Below are 20207 nucleotides of genomic sequence, written 5' to 3'. Positions count from 1 at the left end.
AGAAAGAAAAGGAGAAGAGCTTTGGGAGAGAACAGAAGTCCGGCCACCAGAGAGCGAGAGAGAGGAGAAGCTACCTGAGAAGTGTCTGAGGATGGGTTGGGAAAGAAGCACGGTGCTGGGCTGTGAGAGAAAGGCTGCGAGCCAGACAGTGGTGGGGCCCTAGTAGCTTTCAAGCCCGAAGCTCATGAGGTTGGTATTTCTGGAGACAAGGAGAGAAACCCTCTAGAAGAGTCAAGGTAACCTGGGTCTGTGGAAGAGGAGACATCCCTGTCTGCCTTGGAATGACAGTGCACACCGACGAGCCATCCAAGTGTCACAGGATCAATCTCCTGAGCATGGTCTTGTCCACCATCAACAGTACTGTGAATCCTTTACCGGTGTGAACACCTGATATGATTCAGCGTAGGCCTCAGTAGCTAGAGTGCGGTAGTCACGCAAGTACCAGAGGCCAGTTGCACTGTTAGCTTAGAATAAATTCTTCTAAAGCCCACTTTACACGCTACAATATATCTTACGATGTGTCGGCGGGGTCACGTCGTCATCGTAAGGTATGTTGTAGCGTGTGACAGCGACGTGCAATTGCGATTGAACGAAAAACCGTTCATCGCATGCACGTCGTTCATTCCTGACGAATTGAACGTCAGATTGTTCATTGTACCCGGGGTATTGCACATCGCAGTTTGTGACACCCCGGGAACGATGAACAGATCTCACCTGCCTCCTGCGGCTCCCGGCCCACAATGCGGAAGGAAGGAGGTGGGCGGGATGTTTACGTCCTGCTCAGCTCCGCCCCTCCGCTTCTATTGGCCAGCTGCTGCGTGACGTCGATGTGACACCAAACGTCCCTCCCACTCCAGGAACTGGACGTTCGCCGCCCACATCAAGGTCGTATGGAAGGTAAGTGACTCGCCCACCCCAGGGCTATGGGACACCCGGTGCCGGGCTGGACTAGTCCGGTGGTAGTCAGTGGTGGCTGGGCCCGGCTCCGTGGCCCTGGTGGGTGTCAGTAGAATATGTGGCTTGCTTGTTAATGGTTGTGTTCGTGACGCCACCTGTGGTATGCAGCTAATAAGCCGCCGCTGCTGTGTGAGGCCTCCGGGATGATATTATGGCAGCTATGATGGTACTGCTCCCCACAGGTGGAGCAATGCCCGGGGCACAGTTGGTGCTTGTGAAAGTCTATGGTGATGTGTGACTAACACGGTGCAGGGCCGACAGGCGAGGAAAGAACCAGGCACAAACAACAGTCTCTTTACCTTTTCCTCTTTTACTCTGGGAACAGTCCAGTCCTGGGAGACCGTTACAGGTGGTGATGGGGATCCGGTCGGCCTGGAAGTACTTGGGGTGATCTTTCTGGCCAGCTGAGTATGAGGCCTACTCCTGTACCTTTCTTGGTGATGATAGGACCCTGCTTCTCTGAATCCAGCAATGGCCCTCTTCGCTGCTGGGACCAATAGCACGTCCCTTCCCTCTGTAGGTGGCTGCGCAGGCCCACTCCCTGGTGCTTCTCCGCTGGGGTCCACACCGGGCCCTGATGCTGCAGCTGTACCTTGGATGTGTCTGGGCCAGGGGCTTGCAGCTCCCCTGCCCTTCGGATTCGGCTACCAGGGACGGATTTTATACCCTGGCAACCACAGACTCCGATGTCCGAGTCTCTCTGCTGCCTCTCAGCTACTCCTGCTTCTCTGGGCCAAACTGCTCCAGCTCTAGGCCCCAGATTCACAGGACAGCTCACTCTGTGTCTGTTCACTTCTGCTGCTCCCTACAGACTAACTAACTCCTCCCCCAGGTCAGGCTTAAGGAAGCTCCCTGAAACTTCAGGTTCAGAGCTCCCCCTACTGGCCTGAGGGAGAAACTGCGGTGGATGTTAACTTACTGGCCAGTAGATTTCCCCATTACCTCCAGGCTCAGCATTAACCCTCAGGAGGGCAATGCCGTTGTGGCGACCAGGTCCTAGGGCGCCACACTCCCCCTTAGTTAAATTCAGTACTCCCGGACTGTAGAAACAAAACATAACATGTCATACATTTCATCCCAATATGGGAGGCACATTCTCTTTAACGTTACAATCTTAAACATTTCTATAAGAGTCCAGTGTGGCTCCCTGCCGGGTGTCCATTACACTGCTCCATGGGGGACCCGCCGCGATCAAACCCCCAACGTAGGCTCTGGGCGTGCGTCAGAGCATTGATGACCCCACTCTATGCACGCCGGACGGGTTTTTCTTCAGGGGTGTTTGAGCACACTGGTGCTAACTATGAACAATTTAGGTGTTGGCCACCCATAGTCCAGTGGCCCAATTGTCCATTTTCGCAATCAAAGAAAAAGAAAACATTTTGTGCACAACATGACAGACATTTTGCATAACTATTTACACTCTAATAAGTACTCTTTACTTTATACAGTAGACTCCCTATACCTTAGAGGGGGTTGTCCCCGAGTGCTGTGCTGGGACCTACGTAGCTCTGGTGTTTGCCCCTGACTACGTGGTACGTCTTCTATCTCAGCACTACAGGTGGGCCTAACCCCAATAGGTAAGCGTGATGGTTGCCTTTGTGGTCCAGGAGTCGCCAAGGGTATGACAGGTTCACCACTGACAGGGGGTTGATCCTCCTGTTCCACTGCTGGCGTGTCATCTCGTGCTGGAGCGGACGATTCTTTAGGTGGATCCGGAACCTTTTCTGTTTCTGGCTCGACCAACTGCGGAAACGCCAAAACTGGTACCACTATGGCATTGTTGATTCGGGTCCAAGTTTTGGGGAACTTCCCAAGGATGGTTTGAATCATCTCCCCTTCTTTCTCTTGACTTTGGGGACTTCCTTGTACTCCTTCCATTTCTCTTTGGATTCGGCACCGTTCAGGGCACGCTTTCAGGCGGTCTCGGGAAATTGCTTGACAGGTCTTGCCTTCATCTTTGCTTATGAGGCATACCTTACTATTGTCAAAGTTGGAGGGGATAATGGTGTAGGGCTCGTTTTCCCACTGATCATCCAACTTATGCGTCTTCCGCTTCTTCTTGAGGACTTGTTCTCCAGGTGCTAAGGGAGTTGCTGGGGCTGTTTGATTGTAATGCTGTTCTTGTCTCGTTCTTGCTTGAGACAGGCTCCTTTCCACGCACTCCTGGACCTTACGGTACCGCTGCTGCCGTTCTGCATCCCAATCCTCTATTTCTTGAACCGCCTCAGGCGACACAGTCCCCATCTCAAAGTCTACAGGCAACTTGCCTGGTCTGGCTCGCATCAGGTAAGCGGGGCTGCAGTTGGTCGAATTCACTGGGATGTGGTTGTACAAGTCTACCAGATCTGGCAACTTTTCTGGCCATTGGTTCCTCTCTTCCAGCGGTAGGGTCTTCAGCATATCAATAACCACATGGTTCATTTTCTCGCACAGTCCATTGGTCTGGGGGTGGTACGGTGTGGTTCGAATTTTCTTACAACCGTACATGTTACAGAACTCTTGGAACACTTCAGCCTCGAATGCAGGACCCTGATCCGTCAGTACCCTTTCCGGATAGCCGTGCGGTCGACAAAAGGATGCCTGGAACGCTCTAGCTGCCGTCCTGGCTGTCTGGTCCTTCACAGGCACTACTACCAGGAAACGAGAGTAATGGTCCACAATGGTGAGGGCGTACACATAGCCTGACCGGCTTGGTGTTAACTTCACGTGGTCCAGGGCCACCAACTCCAGGGGCTGCTTCGTGACAATTGGCTGTAGGGGAGACCTTTGGCTGGCATCATCCTTCCGCCTCAAGTTACACGGGCCACAGTCTCGGCACCATTTCTCGATCATCTTTCTCATGTGCACCCAGTAGAACCGATCACGGAGTAAGGCCTCCAACTTCTTCCACCCGAAGTGCCCGGCGTTATCATGATACGCTGCTAGGACCATTGGAGCATCCCTCTGCGGAACCACTATCTGCCAGACAAGTTCATTTGTTCGATAGTTGACATATCTCTTGCAGAGCTTGCCCTGGTAGGTGAACAGTCGTCCCCTCTCCTTCCACAGCTGCTGGGCTTCCTCTGGAGCGTCTGGGCCAAGATGGGTCTCAGCTTGTGCTAGCTTCTCTTTGACCAATCGCACGGCTGGGTCACCATTCTGTGTTTCTTCCCAATTATGGTGGAGTAATGGATTGACCGAGACCTCGTGCTGGTTTAAGCGCTTCACTCCCACAGCATGCTCACACTGTGAAACACCCTGGTGATGGAAAGCCGGTAACTCTATCTCTTCGAGTTCATCCAGGTCTTCTCCAGACTCGGGTAAGTGAGGCATTCTGGACAGCGCATCAGCATTGTTATTCTTCTTGCCAGCCCGATACTTGATGGTAAAGTCAAAGTTAGACAGCCGGGCCATCCATCGCTGTTCCATCGCACCTAACTTGGCTGTTGCCAGGTGTGTCAACAGATTGTTGTCCGTGAAGATGGTAAACTTGGCCGATGCCAGATAGTGCTTGAAGCGTTCAGTCACTGCCCACACAATAGCGAGGAACTCCAGCTTGAAGGAACTGTAGTTTTCTGGATTCCTTTCCGTGGGCCGAAGCTTCCTACTGGCGTACGCTATTACCCTCTCTCTGCCTCCCTGTACCTGGGACAGAACTGCTCCCAGTCCCACGTTGCTGGCGTCTGTGTACAGTATAAACGGTTGGCTGTAGTCAGGGTAGGCCAGAATTTCTTCTCCCGTGAGAGCCCCTTTCAGCCGGACAAAGGATGTTTCCAGTTGGCTGCCCCATTCAAATGGAGGGCTCTGCTTCTTAGCCTGCTTCGGCTGGCCCACCAGGAGATCTTGAAGGGGCGCTGCTATCTTGGTGAACCCATCAATGAACCTTCGGTAGTAGCCCACCAGTCCAAGGAACTGCCGCACCTCCTTCACCGTGGTGGGTCTTGGCCAGTCCTTAATTACCGTGACTTTCTCCGGATCAGGTGCCACGCCTTCTGCGCTGACCACATGACCCAGGTACTGTACCTTTGGCTTCAAGAGGTGACATTTGGACGGCTTGATCTTCAGGCCATATTTCGACAAGGACTCAAACACTTCTGCTAAGTGCTTCAGGTGGTCCTCATAAGTCTTGGAGTAGACTATTACGTCATCCAGGTACAGCAGCACGGTTTCGAAGTTGTGGTGGCCCAAGCAGCACTCCATCAACCTTTGGAATGTCCCTGGGGCGTTGCAGAGCCCGAATGGCATACAATTGAACTCACAGAGACCCATTGGTGTCGTGAATGCAGTCTTCTCCTTGTCCGCCTCTGCCACGGGAACCTGCCAATACCCACTGGTGAGATCCAAGGTGGAGAAATAGTTAGCTGACTTTAAGGCTGTTAGTGACTCCTCTATTCTGGGTAGTGGATAGGCATCTTTATGTGTAATGCGGTTAATTTGCCTGTAATCTACACACATTCTCATTGTACCATCTTTTTTCTTTACGAGCACTAGTGGAGCTGCCCAGGGGCTACAACTATCTCTGATAACCCCAGCCTCCTTCATTTCCCGTAACATTTCCTTGGCACACTGATACTGTGCGGGGGGTACAGGGCGGTATCTTTCTTTAATGGGATGATGATCACCCGTGGGGATTTGATGTTGAACCCCTTTCACCTGCCCAAAATCTAGGGGGTGTTTGCTGAAGACCCGCTCGTACTCCTGTACCACCCGGTAAACCCCATGCTTTTGGTGTGAGGGGGTGGAGTCGGTGCCCACATGTAATTTTTGGCACCAGTCTTCCGGCTGCCCCTTGGAGCCATTGTCTTCCGCCTGGTCGGACGGGATCAAGGATTCCACTGCTTTAATGGTATTGTTGCTGACAGTGTACAATTTTGCCACAGTGGCATACCGGGGCAATTTGGCCTCCTCCTCCCCACAATTCAGGACACGGACGGGCACTCTCCCCTTGCGGACGTCCGCTACCCCTCTGGCTATCAGGACTCTAGGCCTACTGTCTGAATACATTGGTTCTACCAAGGCATGGTAATCCTGACCCTTGAGGCCTATTGCTGCCCGACACCATATCAACATTTCACTTCTTGGGGGTATTACAATGGGGAGGGGGTCACTTACCCTCACACTGCCAATTTCTCCTCCGGCCAGCTCTACCTGCTGCCCCCTCATCAGGGCTCTGATCTCCCTCTGTAGGACACGCTGCTGCCCGGAGCTGGCAGTTTCAGACGCCTGCTGTAACAAAATTATCACTTCGGCAATACAATTTTCTATCACATTTGTACCAAGAGTTAGCAGTGGGTCAGATTCTTTGCGATCAATATCTACAATTATCATCCCCTGACATGGCAATTCCACCCGCCCCACTTTAATGGTTACTTCTTTGTACCCAATCTGAGGCAAGGGCTGACCATTACTGGCCACAATTGTTAAATCATCATCTGGGCCATGGTCAATGTCTGAATCGGCCCAATATCTTTTGTACAGTTTGTGGGGGATGGTTGTTACCTGGGACCCCGTATCCAGGAGGGCATTCAAAGGGATTCCATCCAGCACAATAGGAAGGACCGGTCGTCCTCCCACATACTTGCTGCGGCTGGGGGTTGAGCCGGGCTTCCTTACACCTGGGGGTCGGCTCCTGGCCCCAGGCTCGGCCCATTTAAAGGACAGCGTCGTGCAATGTGGCCCGCCTGGTTGCAGTTGCGGCAGATCGGTTGTCCTGTTGAATCGTACCGGTCAGTGTCTCTGCCTCGGGTCGGCGGAATCCTTCTCTGTCGCATCCATGGGACGTCCTCTGGGCTGGAGGCCAACTCGATTTTCGCAGGCGAGGGGGTCATTTGTAGAGACTGCACGGTCTTGGCAAGGGCAGCCACAGTCTTGGTCAGCTCCTGGACCTGTTGTCTGAGCTCCGCAGTGGGATCCTTATCCAGGGACTGCGCCTCAGCCCCTGCAGTGGCTCGTGTTGCAGGCACCACCCCGGGGTACGTGATAGCAGGAGGCCGGAGGGGTACTGGGTCATTCGGTGTAGATTCTCTCAGTACCCGGATGGCCTGGTCCTTAAACTTGGCAAAGTCCAGAGCAGGGTTCTGCAGGACCAGGATACGCAGCTGGGTCCTGTGGGCATCTGACAGGAGCCCCTCTATGAACTGCTCAGTTAGGAGTTTGTCTTCTTCACGTACACTCTCTGGGTCCACCTGTTTAACTGCTTTCAGGGCCTCTTGCAGGTTTAGGGCATAGTCCCTTATGCTGTCTGTGGCCCGCTGCTTGCACCCAAAGAATCTCATCTTTATCTCTGCTGCGGTGCGAGTGTCAAACGTACTCTTTAGCTTGGCCAGTATCTGGGCTGCTGTCCCTTTATCTGTATCAGGCCATGACTTCGCTTCACGCTGGGCTGCGCCGGCTAGCTGTCCCATTAATATGCCCACCTTCTGGCTCTCAGTCAGCGGATACACCCGGAATAAGCTGTGCAGGCTTTCTCTGAAGTCACTCAAGGTATGGGACTCCCCGGAGTATTGCGGCAGCCATTCTGCTCCCGGTATGTATGGCATGGTGATCGGCATTACCGGCGCTACAGTGGGGGCCGGGGCGACGGCGACTGGGATTGCTTCTGCTGGTGCTGCGGCGTCTCGGGCTATGGCAGCCACCTGCCCTCCCTCTGAGTCGGACATCTTCCTCCCCCTTAGTGAACCTTACCAGGCTCCGTTCACTTTTCAAATTTTCTTCCGGGTCGCGCGGGGTTAACAGCGCTCTGCTCTGATGGCGCGCTCCCTTCGCGCTCTTTGTCAGGCACGCCCCCCTTCTTCCTGCGCTCGGCGAGGCTAATGGCGGCGGTGGTCTGCAGCCAGTACACAATCTTTTAAGCACAATTCCGGCAGGCGCACAGTACCCGGTGGGACCGGGCACGAAATCCTGTTCGTGACGCCAAAAGTTGACTCGCCCACCCCAGGGCTATGGGACACCCGGTGCCGGGCTGGACTAGTCCGGTGGTAGTCAGTGGTGGCTGGGCCCGGCTCCGTGGCCCTGGTGGGTGTCAGTAGAATATGTGGCTTGCTTGTTAATGGTTGTGTTCGTGACGCCACCTGTGGTATGCGGCTAATAAGCCGCCGCTGCTGTGTGAGGCCTCCGGGATGATATTATGGCAGCTATGATGGTACTGCTCCCCACAGGTGGAGCAATGCCCGGGGCACAGTTGGTGCTTGTGAAAGTCTATGGTGATGTGTGACTAACACGGTGCAGGGCCGACAGGCGAGGAAAGAACCAGGCACAAACAACAGTCTCTTTACCTTTTCCTCTTTTACTCTGGGAACAGTCCAGTCCTGGGAGACCGTTACAGGTGGTGATGGGGATCCGGTCGGCCTGGAAGTACTTGGGGTGATCTTTCTGGCCAGCTGAGTATGAGGCCTACTCCTGTACCTTTCTTGGTGATGATAGGACCCTGCTTCTCTGAATCCAGCAATGGCCCTCTTCGCTGCTGGGACCAATAGCACGTCCCTTCCCTCTGTAGGTGGCTGCGCAGGCCCACTCCCTGGTGCTTCTCCGCTGGGGTCCACACCGGGCCCTGATGCTGCAGCTGTACCTTGGATGTGTCTGGGCCAGGGGCTTGCAGCTCCCCTGCCCTTCGGATTCGGCTACCAGGGACGGATTTTATACCCTGGCAACCACAGACTCCGATGTCCGAGTCTCTCTGCTGCCTCTCAGCTACTCCTGCTTCTCTGGGCCAAACTGCTCCAGCTCTAGGCCCCAGATTCACAGGACAGCTCACTCTGTGTCTGTTCACTTCTGCTGCTCCCTACAGACTAACTAACTCCTCCCCCAGGTCAGGCTTAAGGAAGCTCCCTGAAACTTCAGGTTCAGAGCTCCCCCTACTGGCCTGAGGGAGAAACTGCGGTGGATGTTAACTTACTGGCCAGTAGATTTCCCCATTACCTCCAGGCTCAGCATTAACCCTCAGGAGGGCAATGCCGTTGTGGCGACCAGGTCCTAGGGCGCCACATAAGTGTCGCGGGCGGAGGAGGGGACGCTGCGCTCACCCACTGCTCGGGTCCGGCTGCTGCTGCTGCTGCTCGGTGGCGGCTCGAGCGGTGGGCCGGATCCCGGGGACTCAAGCAGCACTCCTCGCCTGTGAGTGAAAGGGGGTGGTTTGGTTTAGGGATATTGTCCGTGACGCCACCCACGGTTGTGGTGAGGTTGTGACACCACCGATGCTCTGGACGGGGATCCCGGGAGCGATGACAGGGAGCAGCTTGGATGTTGGTTCTCCCCTCCGTGGGTAGGGGGGGTTGGTTGTCCCGGGGCCCGGTAAGGGGTAGGGATGGATGGCAGGCGGGTTGCGGGGCCTGGTGAGGTGCAGGGTCGCGGGGGCAGCGCTGTGCCGCACGGCATGGTGGTACTCACTCAGCCAGTAATTCACACGGAGTCTCTAGTCAAACAAACGGCTGGATGAACGGGTCCCACAGATGGTTGCGGTAGTTCCCCCGGTAGGTTGATGGTGACTGCCTTTCCCTGCACCTGTGTTGTGTTTACAGTTCCAATGGGTTCCCACCGGTAACCCGCTCCCCAGCTTGGATGGAGGCTGAGGGAGCCCCTTTTGCCCGCAGGCTCTGGCCCTGGGAACTGTAGCCTTGGTGGTGACTGTGTTTCCCTTCACGGTGTGAGCTGTTGCCTTCAATCGGGTCTTGACTGCTGGGAAACCCCGGAGGTTCCCTTCGCTAATGGATTTGACCAGTTTTACGGCGACTCCTAGCCTGGTCGGGGTCCGTAAGCCCTGCCGGATGGTGCTGGCTTCTCTTTGCTCTCCGATCCGATACCGCCGGGCCACCGCCCGTCCACAGTCCTTACGGTTTACTCTAATCAGCCTCTCCTGCAGACGGTCACCACTGTCTGCCAACCTTGCTGTTCTGTCCGGGCCACACACCCGGACGCCTTCAGTCTCCTCTCTTACTACTTCACTTCACTTCTCCAACTCCCACTCTACTTGAACTCCAACTCCAAACTGATCTGAAAACTAAACTGACTCTTTTTCCGCCTACAGGACTGTGTACTCTTCGGTGGGCGGGACCAACCGCCTGGCCCACCCCCTGGTGTGGACATCAGCTCCTGGAGAGAGGCAACAAGGATTTTGTGTTTGACTTCGGTGTGCCTAACCGGGGTGTGGGGTGTGTTGGTGTAGTTCTGTGACGACCTGGCTTGTCCAGGGCGCTACATAAGTATGTGTGACGGGGGTTAATCGTTTGTGCGACACGTTCAACAAATTGAACGTGCTGCACATACGATGGGGGCGTTGCAAATCGCATACGATATCGTATGCGAAATTGCAAGGTGTAAAGCAGGCTTAAGGTTTTCAGTTGTATCAATCGTGTGATTGTTGGTTCAGCTCAGCAAGAACCTGCAGTGCTAGTTAAATTTATTGTATTCATTCCATATTTTACCTTTGATTTACTCCCATATTTCCTGTACATTAATAAAAGCTGTTCCCTTTTTTGTGCACCCTCGTTTCTTGCACTGTAATTAAACTCTACCTAACGGAGGTACCTCTGCCCCCATTACAGAGGCATGGCACACAAATCGTTCCAATGTAACAAAATGTGGAAAAAGCCAAGAGGAGTGAATACTTTTGCAAGGCTCTGTATATTTTTTTTTTAAATATTTAGAAAACCATTTATCATTTCCTTTACTCTGTACAAATACTTGCTACTTTGTGTTGGTATATCACGTAAAATCTCAATAAAATACATTTAAGGCCTCTTTCACATGTCCGTGAAAATCACACACGTTTTTCACGGACGTGTCAAAGGTGCATTTTGCCCTCCGTGAGCCGTGTTTATGGCACACGTGTGTTCTCCATGTTATCCATGATAACACACGGAGAACGGGAACTTTCTGCTCACCCGTCCCTGGCGTTGCTGTACGTGGTGCTGATCTACGGTCTACGGTCCTGCCAACTCCCCGCTGCTGCCGTATCCGGGCCGCAGTGAAGTGAATATGCAATGAGCATAATGAGCGGCGGTCGGCAGCAAGTGACAGCAACGGCAGAGACAGCAGCGCTGGAGAAGGTGAGTAAAGTTTTGCTATTTTTTTCCCAGACACGTGTGTTTTCTCCAGTGTGTGTCACACGGAACACCTCCGTGTGGTCCGTTTGCATTCCGTGTGACACATGTGATGCCGGAGAAAACAGGACATGTCTACGTGTGGAGCACACGGGCACACGTATGCTCCACATTGACACACGGTCCATGACAGAACACGCACGTAAGCGCAGCAGACCCATTGATTTTAATGGGTCTACGTGTGCCCGTGTCTCCGGTATGTGAGGAAATGGACCAAACACGTACCGGAGACACGGACGGGTGAAAGAGACATAAGATTGTAGGTGTAATGTGGAAAAATGCGGAAAAGTTCACAGGGTATGATTATTTTTTCAAGGCACTGTAACAGAAAAATTGTCATAAAGTGGGGAACAAACAAGGGCTGTGAACACCATTGCACCTGCATAGACTGTCTGTTACGGGGGGACCGGCAGATTAGGACCAGGGGGTATATATCCTAATCGCCAGTCGGGGCCCACCGTGCTCCAGATGACAAAGGAGCTGCTGGCACCTGAGGGTTAGGCAGAGACTATAGAGCTGGATGGCTCTGAGATAACCCAGGAACTCTGGGAACCGGTCACGTGTGTTGGGACACGTCAGACCGGACGACAACCCGATTAGCGTTTTGGTGCACCTAGCGCTACACCAACCACGTGTGCAGGAAACACGTCAGGCCGGGTGGTAACCAGGTAGCGTTGACCGGAAGACCGCCACGAAATCGCCCTGTCGGCCACGTGTGTAGGACACGTCAGGCCGAGCGGTCCTCCGATTAGCGTTTCTGGCCACCTCTCGACTGGCCACGTGTGTGTAGGACACGTCAGGCCAGATGGGTACACCAGTAGCGTTGACCGGGAAGCCGAGGAGGATAAGGAACACCCTGTTAACTCCACAGGGGTCCTGGGGTACACTGTCCGTGCGCGTAGGGGGCACAACCGGACAGGTGGCGCAGCAGGTGCGTTGTCCGTGTGCGTAGGGGGCACAATCGGACAGGTGGCGCAGCAGGTGCGTTGTCCGTGTGCGTAGGAGGCACAATCGGACAGGTGGTGCAGCAGGTGCGTTGTCCGTGTGCGTAGGGGGCACAATCGGACAGGAAGCACAGCAGCCGCAGCCCAGTTAACGCCACTGGGCTGCTATAGCAAGACTGGAACGGCAGGAGGGAAGCACGGCGCCTGACCCTGATGTGCCGAGCCACGAATCTTGGCGTGACAGGCACCGTTCGCCTAACCCTACCTACCACTTCCCAACATAGGCTTATGCCGCAATGAGGCTCTAACATGGAGGTGTGCTCTGACTGAGCAAAAGTGAAGACTGCGCACCTCCATGTTGTCTCCAGCCCCTTTTATAACCTGGGTCCGCCCCAAACCCAGGGTGGAACCACCAAGGTCCAATAGCAGAGTGCCATGTCATCAGTGACGTCACATGCGACCTATCCGGAACCGCCACGTCATTGATGACCTCATGGCAGCCACGCCCCAAACACTTCACCAGTCATCGTCTGACGACCAATACTGAGGTGCCAGATCATAGGGGCGGGCCTCTGCGAGCCAGTCCGGAGTTGCCACGTCATCAGGACACCTGACACCCTTTGCTCTATCAGGGCCTGCCACCTCACGGACATGCTCAGTGAGGTCCTTACCGGACCTAGCCTCTGGCGCACTAAGTGCCTGAGCATGCCCAGTAGCCTGAGCAACAGGCTCAGAAAGCAGACTATCAGTTTGAGCATGCTCAGTAGGCACATCCCAGAACTTAGACACAGCACGAAGTCCAAGTACCTGTGCAAAGAGGCAGTTAGGGTTAATTGTGGGAGCATGCTCAGTAGCCTGAACTGAGGACTTAGTCTCAGACATAACACAATCAGGCTGAGCATGCTCACTAGGCAAAACACCGGGCTTAAACTCTGGCTGGGGTAAATCAGCGCACGCATGCGCACTAGCCGCCTCTCCACACTTAGACGTGGTGGAAGGAACAGCCAACTGGACGACCCGAGGCACGGCCAAGAACGGCAGCCGGCGCCTGGGCGCAACAGGAACCGCATCAGGCTGCTTGCGGCTATGGCGGCGCCGGTTCGTAACAGTACCCCCCCTCTAGCGGCCCTCCCACTCGAATGGTCTATAGTCGCCACAGATACCACTGAGCGACGGGCGGAAGATGGAGACATGCAGTGGGAGCTACAAGACTCGCTCCAGCGCGTAATCACCCCAGACGACCAGTCGATATGTGGGAAATGTTGCTTCAACCAAGGAATACCCAGCACAATATCATCTGCACCCTTAGGGAGAACCAGAAATGAAATGGTCTCTCTATGCCCAAATGACATGGCAAGGGTAATGGGCACTGTCCGCTGGTGAATTACCTTGGGCAACAAGGACCCATCCAATACACGGACTCTCACTGGCCTTGGCATTTGCACCAGTGGCATGGCATGCTGCCGGGCAAAAGAGGAGGAGATGAAACTATCCCCAGCACCTGTGTCCACACTTGCCCTTGTGGACCATGTTGACCCCTTAAAGGAAATTGACGCGGGAAACGTCACCCTAATGGATGACGCAGAGTCCAGTCTACCTTCAGCTATGGTCACCAATCGCGGTCGCTTACCCTGACGCTTTGGGCAATGGTTGGCATAATGACCATACTGCCCACAAGCGAAACAGGAAATGCCCTTGCGACTCGAAGACCTAGCAACACCAACCCTAGCGATGTCCATAGGAACAGAGATGTCCTCTAAGGGAAGTGCAGTAGGAGAGACCACTACAGTGGCTGAACGACCCTCTGGCCTGCGCTCCATCTGACGTTCGGAGGTCCGCAGGTCAATGCGGGTAGCCAGAGTCATGAGGCCCTCAAGGGTAGTTGGTACCTCACGCGACGCTAATGCGTCCTTCACGTGCGAGGCTAATCCCCTCCAGAACAGTGGAATGAGAGTCCTCTCTGACCACCCCAGTTCTGCAGCAAGTGTCCTGAAACTCACAGCATATTGACTTGAGGAGGTACGCCCCTGCTCCAAAGTCAGTAGCTGTAGGGCCGAGTCGTGAGTGACCTGAGGCCCCAGGAACACTTGTCGCAAGGACTCCAAAAACTCCTTAGAGTCCTGTACTACGGGGTCATTCCTCTCCCAGAATGGTGTAGCCCACTCCAGTGCTCTATCAGAGAGCAAGGAGATGATAAACCCCACCTTCGACCTCTCTGTAGGAAACCGTGCAGCCAACAGCTCTAGATGGACTGAGCACTGGTTCACGAATCCCCTACATGCCTTGCTGTTCCCCGTAAACTTGTTGGGCAGCGAGAGGTGAGGGAGGGTTGGAGTAGGCTTGGTGACTGACACCATTGCAGCCGCTTGAGCCACCACATCATCCATATCAGCAGCAAGAGCAGACTTCTCCAGAGACCTCACTCTGGCATCAAGCTGCAGCATGAACTGACGTAGCTGCTCCATCTCCGCCATGCCAGCCAGACCCTGGCGCAGTCTTACTGTTATGGGGGGACCGGCAGATTAGGACCAGGGGGTATATATCCTAATCGCCAGTCGGGGCCCACCGTGCTCCAGATGACAAAGGAGCTGCTGGCACCTGAGGGTTAGGCAGAGACTATAGAGCTGGATGGCTCTGAGATAACCCAGGAACTCTGGGAACCGGTCACGTGTGTTGGGACACGTCAGACCGGACGACAACCCGATTAGCGTTTTGGTGCACCTAGCGCTACACCAACCACGTGTGCAGGAAACACGTCAGCCCGGGTGGTAACCAGGTAGCGTTGACCGGAAGACCACCACGAAATCGCCCTGTCGGCCACGTGTGTAGGACACGTCAGGCCAGATGGGTACACCAGTAGCGTTGACCGGGAAGCCGAGGAGGATAAGGAACACCCTGTTAACTCCACAGGGGTCCTGGGGTACACTGTCCGTGCGCGTAGGGGGCACAACCGGACAGGTGGCGCAGCAGGTGCGTTGTCCGTGTGCGTAGGGGGCACAATCGGACAGGTGGTGCAGCAGGTGCGTTGTCCATGTGCGTAGGGGGCACAATCGGACAGGAAGCACAGCAGCCGCAGCCCAGTTAACGCCACTGGGCTGCTATAGCAAGACTGGAACGGCAGGAGGGAAGCACGGCGCCTGACCCTGATGTGCCGAGCCACGAATCTTGGCGTGACAGGCACCGTTCGCCTAACCTTACCTACCGCTTCCCAACATAGGCTTATGCCGCAATGAGGCTCTAACATGGAGGTGTGCTCTGACTGAGCAAAAGTAAAGACTGCGCACCTCCATGTTGTCTCCAGCCCCTTTTATAACCTGGGTCCGCCCCAAACCCAGGGTGGAACCACCAAGGTCCAATAGCAGAGTGCCATGTCATCAGTGACATCACATGCGACCTATCCGGAACCGCCATGTCATTGATGACCTGATGGCAGCCACGCCCCAAACACTTCACCAGTCATCGTCTGACGACCAATACTGAGGTGCCAGATCATAGGGGCGGGCCTCTGCGAGCCAGTCCGGAGTTGCCACGTCATCAGGACACCTGACACCCTCTGCCCTATCAGGGCCTGCCACCTCACGGACATGCTCAGTGAGGTCCTTACCGGACCTAGCCTCTGGTGCACTAAGTGCCTGAGCATGCCCAGTAGCCTGATCAACAGGCTCAGAAAGCAGACTATCAGTTTGAGCATGCTCAGTAGGCACATCCCAGAACTTAGACACAGCACGAAGTCCAAGTACCTGTGCAAAGAGGCTGTTAGGGTTAATTGTGGGAGCATGCTCAGTAGCCTGAACTGAGGACTTAGTCTCAGACATAACACAATCAGGCTGAGCATGCTCACTAGGCAAAACACCGGGCTTAAACTCTGGCTGGGGTAAATCAGCTCACGCATGCGCACTAGCCTCCTCTCCACACTTAGACGTGGTGGAAGGAACAGCCAACTGGACGACCCGAGGCACGACCAAGAACGGCAGCCGGCGCCTGGGCGCAACAGGAACCGCAGCAGGCTGCTTGCGGCTATGGCGGCGCCGGTTCGTAACACTGTCTTTGTTGTACATAAACTCTTATTTATTATCAATTTGAATAGGTAAAAAAGATTTGTTAACATAAATACATTTTTCACCCTTCAAATTACTAAACAGAACATTTATATTTTCATCTTTTTAACACATTAACAAAATGAATGGAGAAACGTGGATAACTGCACTATTCTACTGCAAGAAAAAAAAGGCTTTTGTGTGTTGTCGTTGATAAATGACTCTATTAAAGGTATAAATGATAAAACTGGTAAATTTGAGCAAGTAAATTATAATGCACTTTCCGTAAGAGCTTTTACAAGATATAAGGTGGAATCATCGCTCTGAACATCTATGAAGAGTCCTCCATAAAACGTGTGTCTACTACACAAAATACAAAAGTACTCATTATATTGAATAGTAAATTAGAATTTATAGCCAATTTTTGTAAATAATAAAAACTTCTGGGATGACACAACCATAAAATCTCTTCGAAATCTAAACTGCAATCAGACTAGATGAGTAAAGTGACCCACAGATGGAACAATAGTATAGTATAATATTTATTCAAGTTGGTGCAATTCGAACCACATGACCCAGTCCATCAGTCATGACAGTAATGTGAACCTCCCCCATGCCCACTAATGTGAACCTTAGCTATGCCCACTGATGTGAACCTCAGCCATACCCCCAATGTTAACCTCAGCCATGCCCCCAATGTTAACCTCAGCCATACCCCCAATGTTAACCTCAGCCATGCCCCCAATGTGAACCTCAGCCATGCCTACTGATGTTAACTTCAACCATGTCCCTGGATGTGAACCTCAGCCATGCCCCCAGTGTGAACCTCAGCCATTCCTACTGATGTCAACCTCAGCCATGCCTACTGATGTGAACCTCAGCCAAGCCTACTGATGTCAACCGCAGCCATGCCTACTGATGTGACTATGGGGAGATAAGGTATGCACACCAGTGACTATGTAAGGGGAATATATGTAATAGCAGAAACTGCTGTGTGAATACTGACTTGAAAAATCCAATAGCTATATGCAAGAGTGAAAATGTGAAAAATGGAACCTTCATTACTGCCATGAACATATGAATCAAGAGAAATTTAGCTACTGAATTGATCAATGCAATAGAGCCCCAACACTACGCCAAAGTATTTCTCTACGTTGGGGTCCCTAGCTTGTGTGTGTCCTCTCATGCAGTTAAAAAACTTACCGTGTATGGGAAGCTGAGACCCAGGCTATTTATGCGTATGATTGGATTGGCAATAGGTGTGGTTGGGGAGGGTTCACAAACGAAAAAATACTAACAAATAGGAATAACGTTTGGAACACCATTCTAAGTCCGAACTGGGTGCAAAAACCTAAAAAAAATCACTATGGGGAGATAAGGTATGCCCACCAGTGACTATGTAAGGGGAATATATGTAATAGCATATACATATACATATGTCACTGGTGTGCATACCTTATCTCCCCATAGTGATGTATTTTTAGGTTTTTGCACCCAGTTCGGACTTAGAATGGTGTTCCAAACGTTATTCCTATTTATGCCTACTGATGTGAACCTCAGTCATGCATACTGATGTGAACCTCAGCCATACCCACTGATGTTAACTTCAACCATGCCCTTGGATGTGAATCTCAGTCATGCCTACTGATGTGAACCTCTGCAATGCCCCATGCAGTGAACCTCGGCCATGCCTTCTGATCCATGCCCACTGACGTGAACCATGTCCCTGAACCGCAGCCATGTCTACCGATGTAAACCTCAGTCATACCCACTGATGTTAACTTCAACCATGCCCTTGCATGTGAACCTCAGTCCTACCTCCTGATGTGAATGATGTGAGCCTCAGCTATCCCCACTGATGTGAATCTACACCATGCCCCCTGATTAGAACCTCAGCCATACCTTCTGATGTGAACCTCAGCCATGCCCCCTGATTAGAACATCAACAATGTGATATGAACCTCAGCAATGCCACCTACAGTGAACCTCAGCCATGCCCCCTGAACCTCAGCCATGTCTACTGATGTGAACATCAGTCGTGCCCCCGGATGTGAATGATGTGAACCTCAGCCATCCCCACTGATGTGAATTTCCACCGTGTCCCCTGATTAGAACCTCAGCCATTGATCCTGGTTTGAATCTCAGCCATGCCCCCTGATCTATACCCACTGATATTATCCTCACCCATGCCCACTGTTGTAATCCTCAACCGTATCCCCTCTTATGAACGTCAGCCATGGCCATCTATGTCACCCTTAACCCACATTTCAAAATGGTAGCACAACTGGCCAGAACTGGCATAAAATTACCAAAAGTAGTAACATTTTTGGGCAGTGAGTTGCACAAATATTTTGCAACATTTTGATCAGTCTTTCTTTAGAATTCTAGTGAAAACTGATGAATTTTGGCCCAAGTCGGGCCGAGTGTCTATAGTGAGCGCGAGTGTCACATTATTCACTGATCTGGCTACAATCAAAGAGAAATGTATGTCCCCCCGAACATATGATGGCCATAGATACGTACATATGCATTTTGTTAAATTCACCAAAACAAGAATTACCGATATTTTCAGGCAATGTCTCAATAACATAATTATTTATCCTGTTATTCGCAGCACCAGCAGTTTGGCATCAACAGATATTGAAAAACGACACATGTTCATCAATTTCAACCAAGTCATAATTGCAGGGCCGGAGTGTTACTCTACGTGGAGACAATGTTTTGTGATGTCTCTAACGCATGTCATCCTAGACCGGCCGTTCTAATGGCCGCTATGACTTTGAAAAATGAATCCAAATGCCGACCATTGAACACCCTTGACTTTTAATACGGTCAGTTGAAGGTCTCCACGTCTTGTTTGGGGTCATTGTCACGTTCTGTGTTTCCCTTTTCTGGATTAACGTAACACACATGATTAGCATGTTCAACTTTTGTTCTGCTCCTCGGTCTCAACATGTCTTAATCCCCAGTTCACTAAATTCATAGTAATCATGTCTGATGTGAGATGTCCAGCTACCTAATAATCTTGCTAAGGCTTTGTTAAATTGCACTTAATCTGTTGAGCGTTGATATCACTGCAAGACATGCCACAGGTTAGAGAATAACTTGAGACACGTTTCAGTTGTTAAGACAACATATGTCAATATGTACGGCTCAGCAGAAAATATGATTTCAATAATTAGAAAAGTTGCCAATATAGAAAACCTTCTTCCTTCAACCTAACAACTCTTGTAATATGGTCTCCAGTCCATGGAGTTGGTCAATACTGTTGTGTATCCTATGAGTATTTCTCAACTCCAGTCCTCAAGACCGACCAACAGATCATGTTTTCAAGTTTTCATCAATCAGGCTTTCAGAATTTCCTTAATGTTCCACAGATGATGGAATTATTCCTCGTCTAATATTGAGGATAACCTGAAAACAGGATCTGTTGGTGGGTCTTGAGGACTGGAGTTGAGAAACAGTGCTCTAAATGGTTCTTGTAGACCAATGGAGCATATTTCAATGGTGGCTAACCATTATCAGAGATACAGATGTTTTCAACTGAAAACAACACCTTGGACCACTCACCAACAGTCCAGTTCTTTTTCTCCTTGGCCAAGGTAAGACGCTTCTGGCCTTGTCTATTGGTCATGAGTGGCCTCACACATTGAATGTACCAATTGTAGCCCATATCCTGGATACGACTGTGTGTAGTGGCTCTTGAAGCACTGAATCAAGCAGCGTCCACTCCTTGTGAATCTCCCCCAAATTTTTGAATGGCCTTTTCTTAACAATCCTATCAAGGCTGTGGTTATCCCGGTTGTTTTTCACCTTTTTCTACTACACTTTTTCCTTCCACTCAACTTTCCATTAATATGCTTGGATACAGCACTCTGTGAACAAAGCAATGATCTTTTGTGACTTACCCTCCTTGTAGAGTGTGTCAATGACTACCTTTTGGACATCTGTCAAGTCAGCAGTCCTCCCCATGATTGTTTAGCCTACTGAACCAGACTAAGGGACCATTTTAAACGCTTAGGAAGCCCTTGCAGGTATTTGTGGTAATTCTCTAATTTTCTGAGATAATGACTTTTGGGTTTTTATTGGCTGTAATCCATAATCATCAACAATAACAGAAATAAATACTTGAAATAGATCCCTCTGTGTGTAATGACTCTATATAATATATAGGAATAGATCCCTCTGTGTGT

Source organism: Anomaloglossus baeobatrachus, chromosome 4, assembly GCF_048569485.1.
Source record: "Anomaloglossus baeobatrachus isolate aAnoBae1 chromosome 4, aAnoBae1.hap1, whole genome shotgun sequence".
Classification (NCBI taxonomy): Eukaryota; Metazoa; Chordata; class Amphibia; order Anura; family Aromobatidae; genus Anomaloglossus; species Anomaloglossus baeobatrachus.
This window is presented reverse-complemented; position numbering follows the sequence as displayed.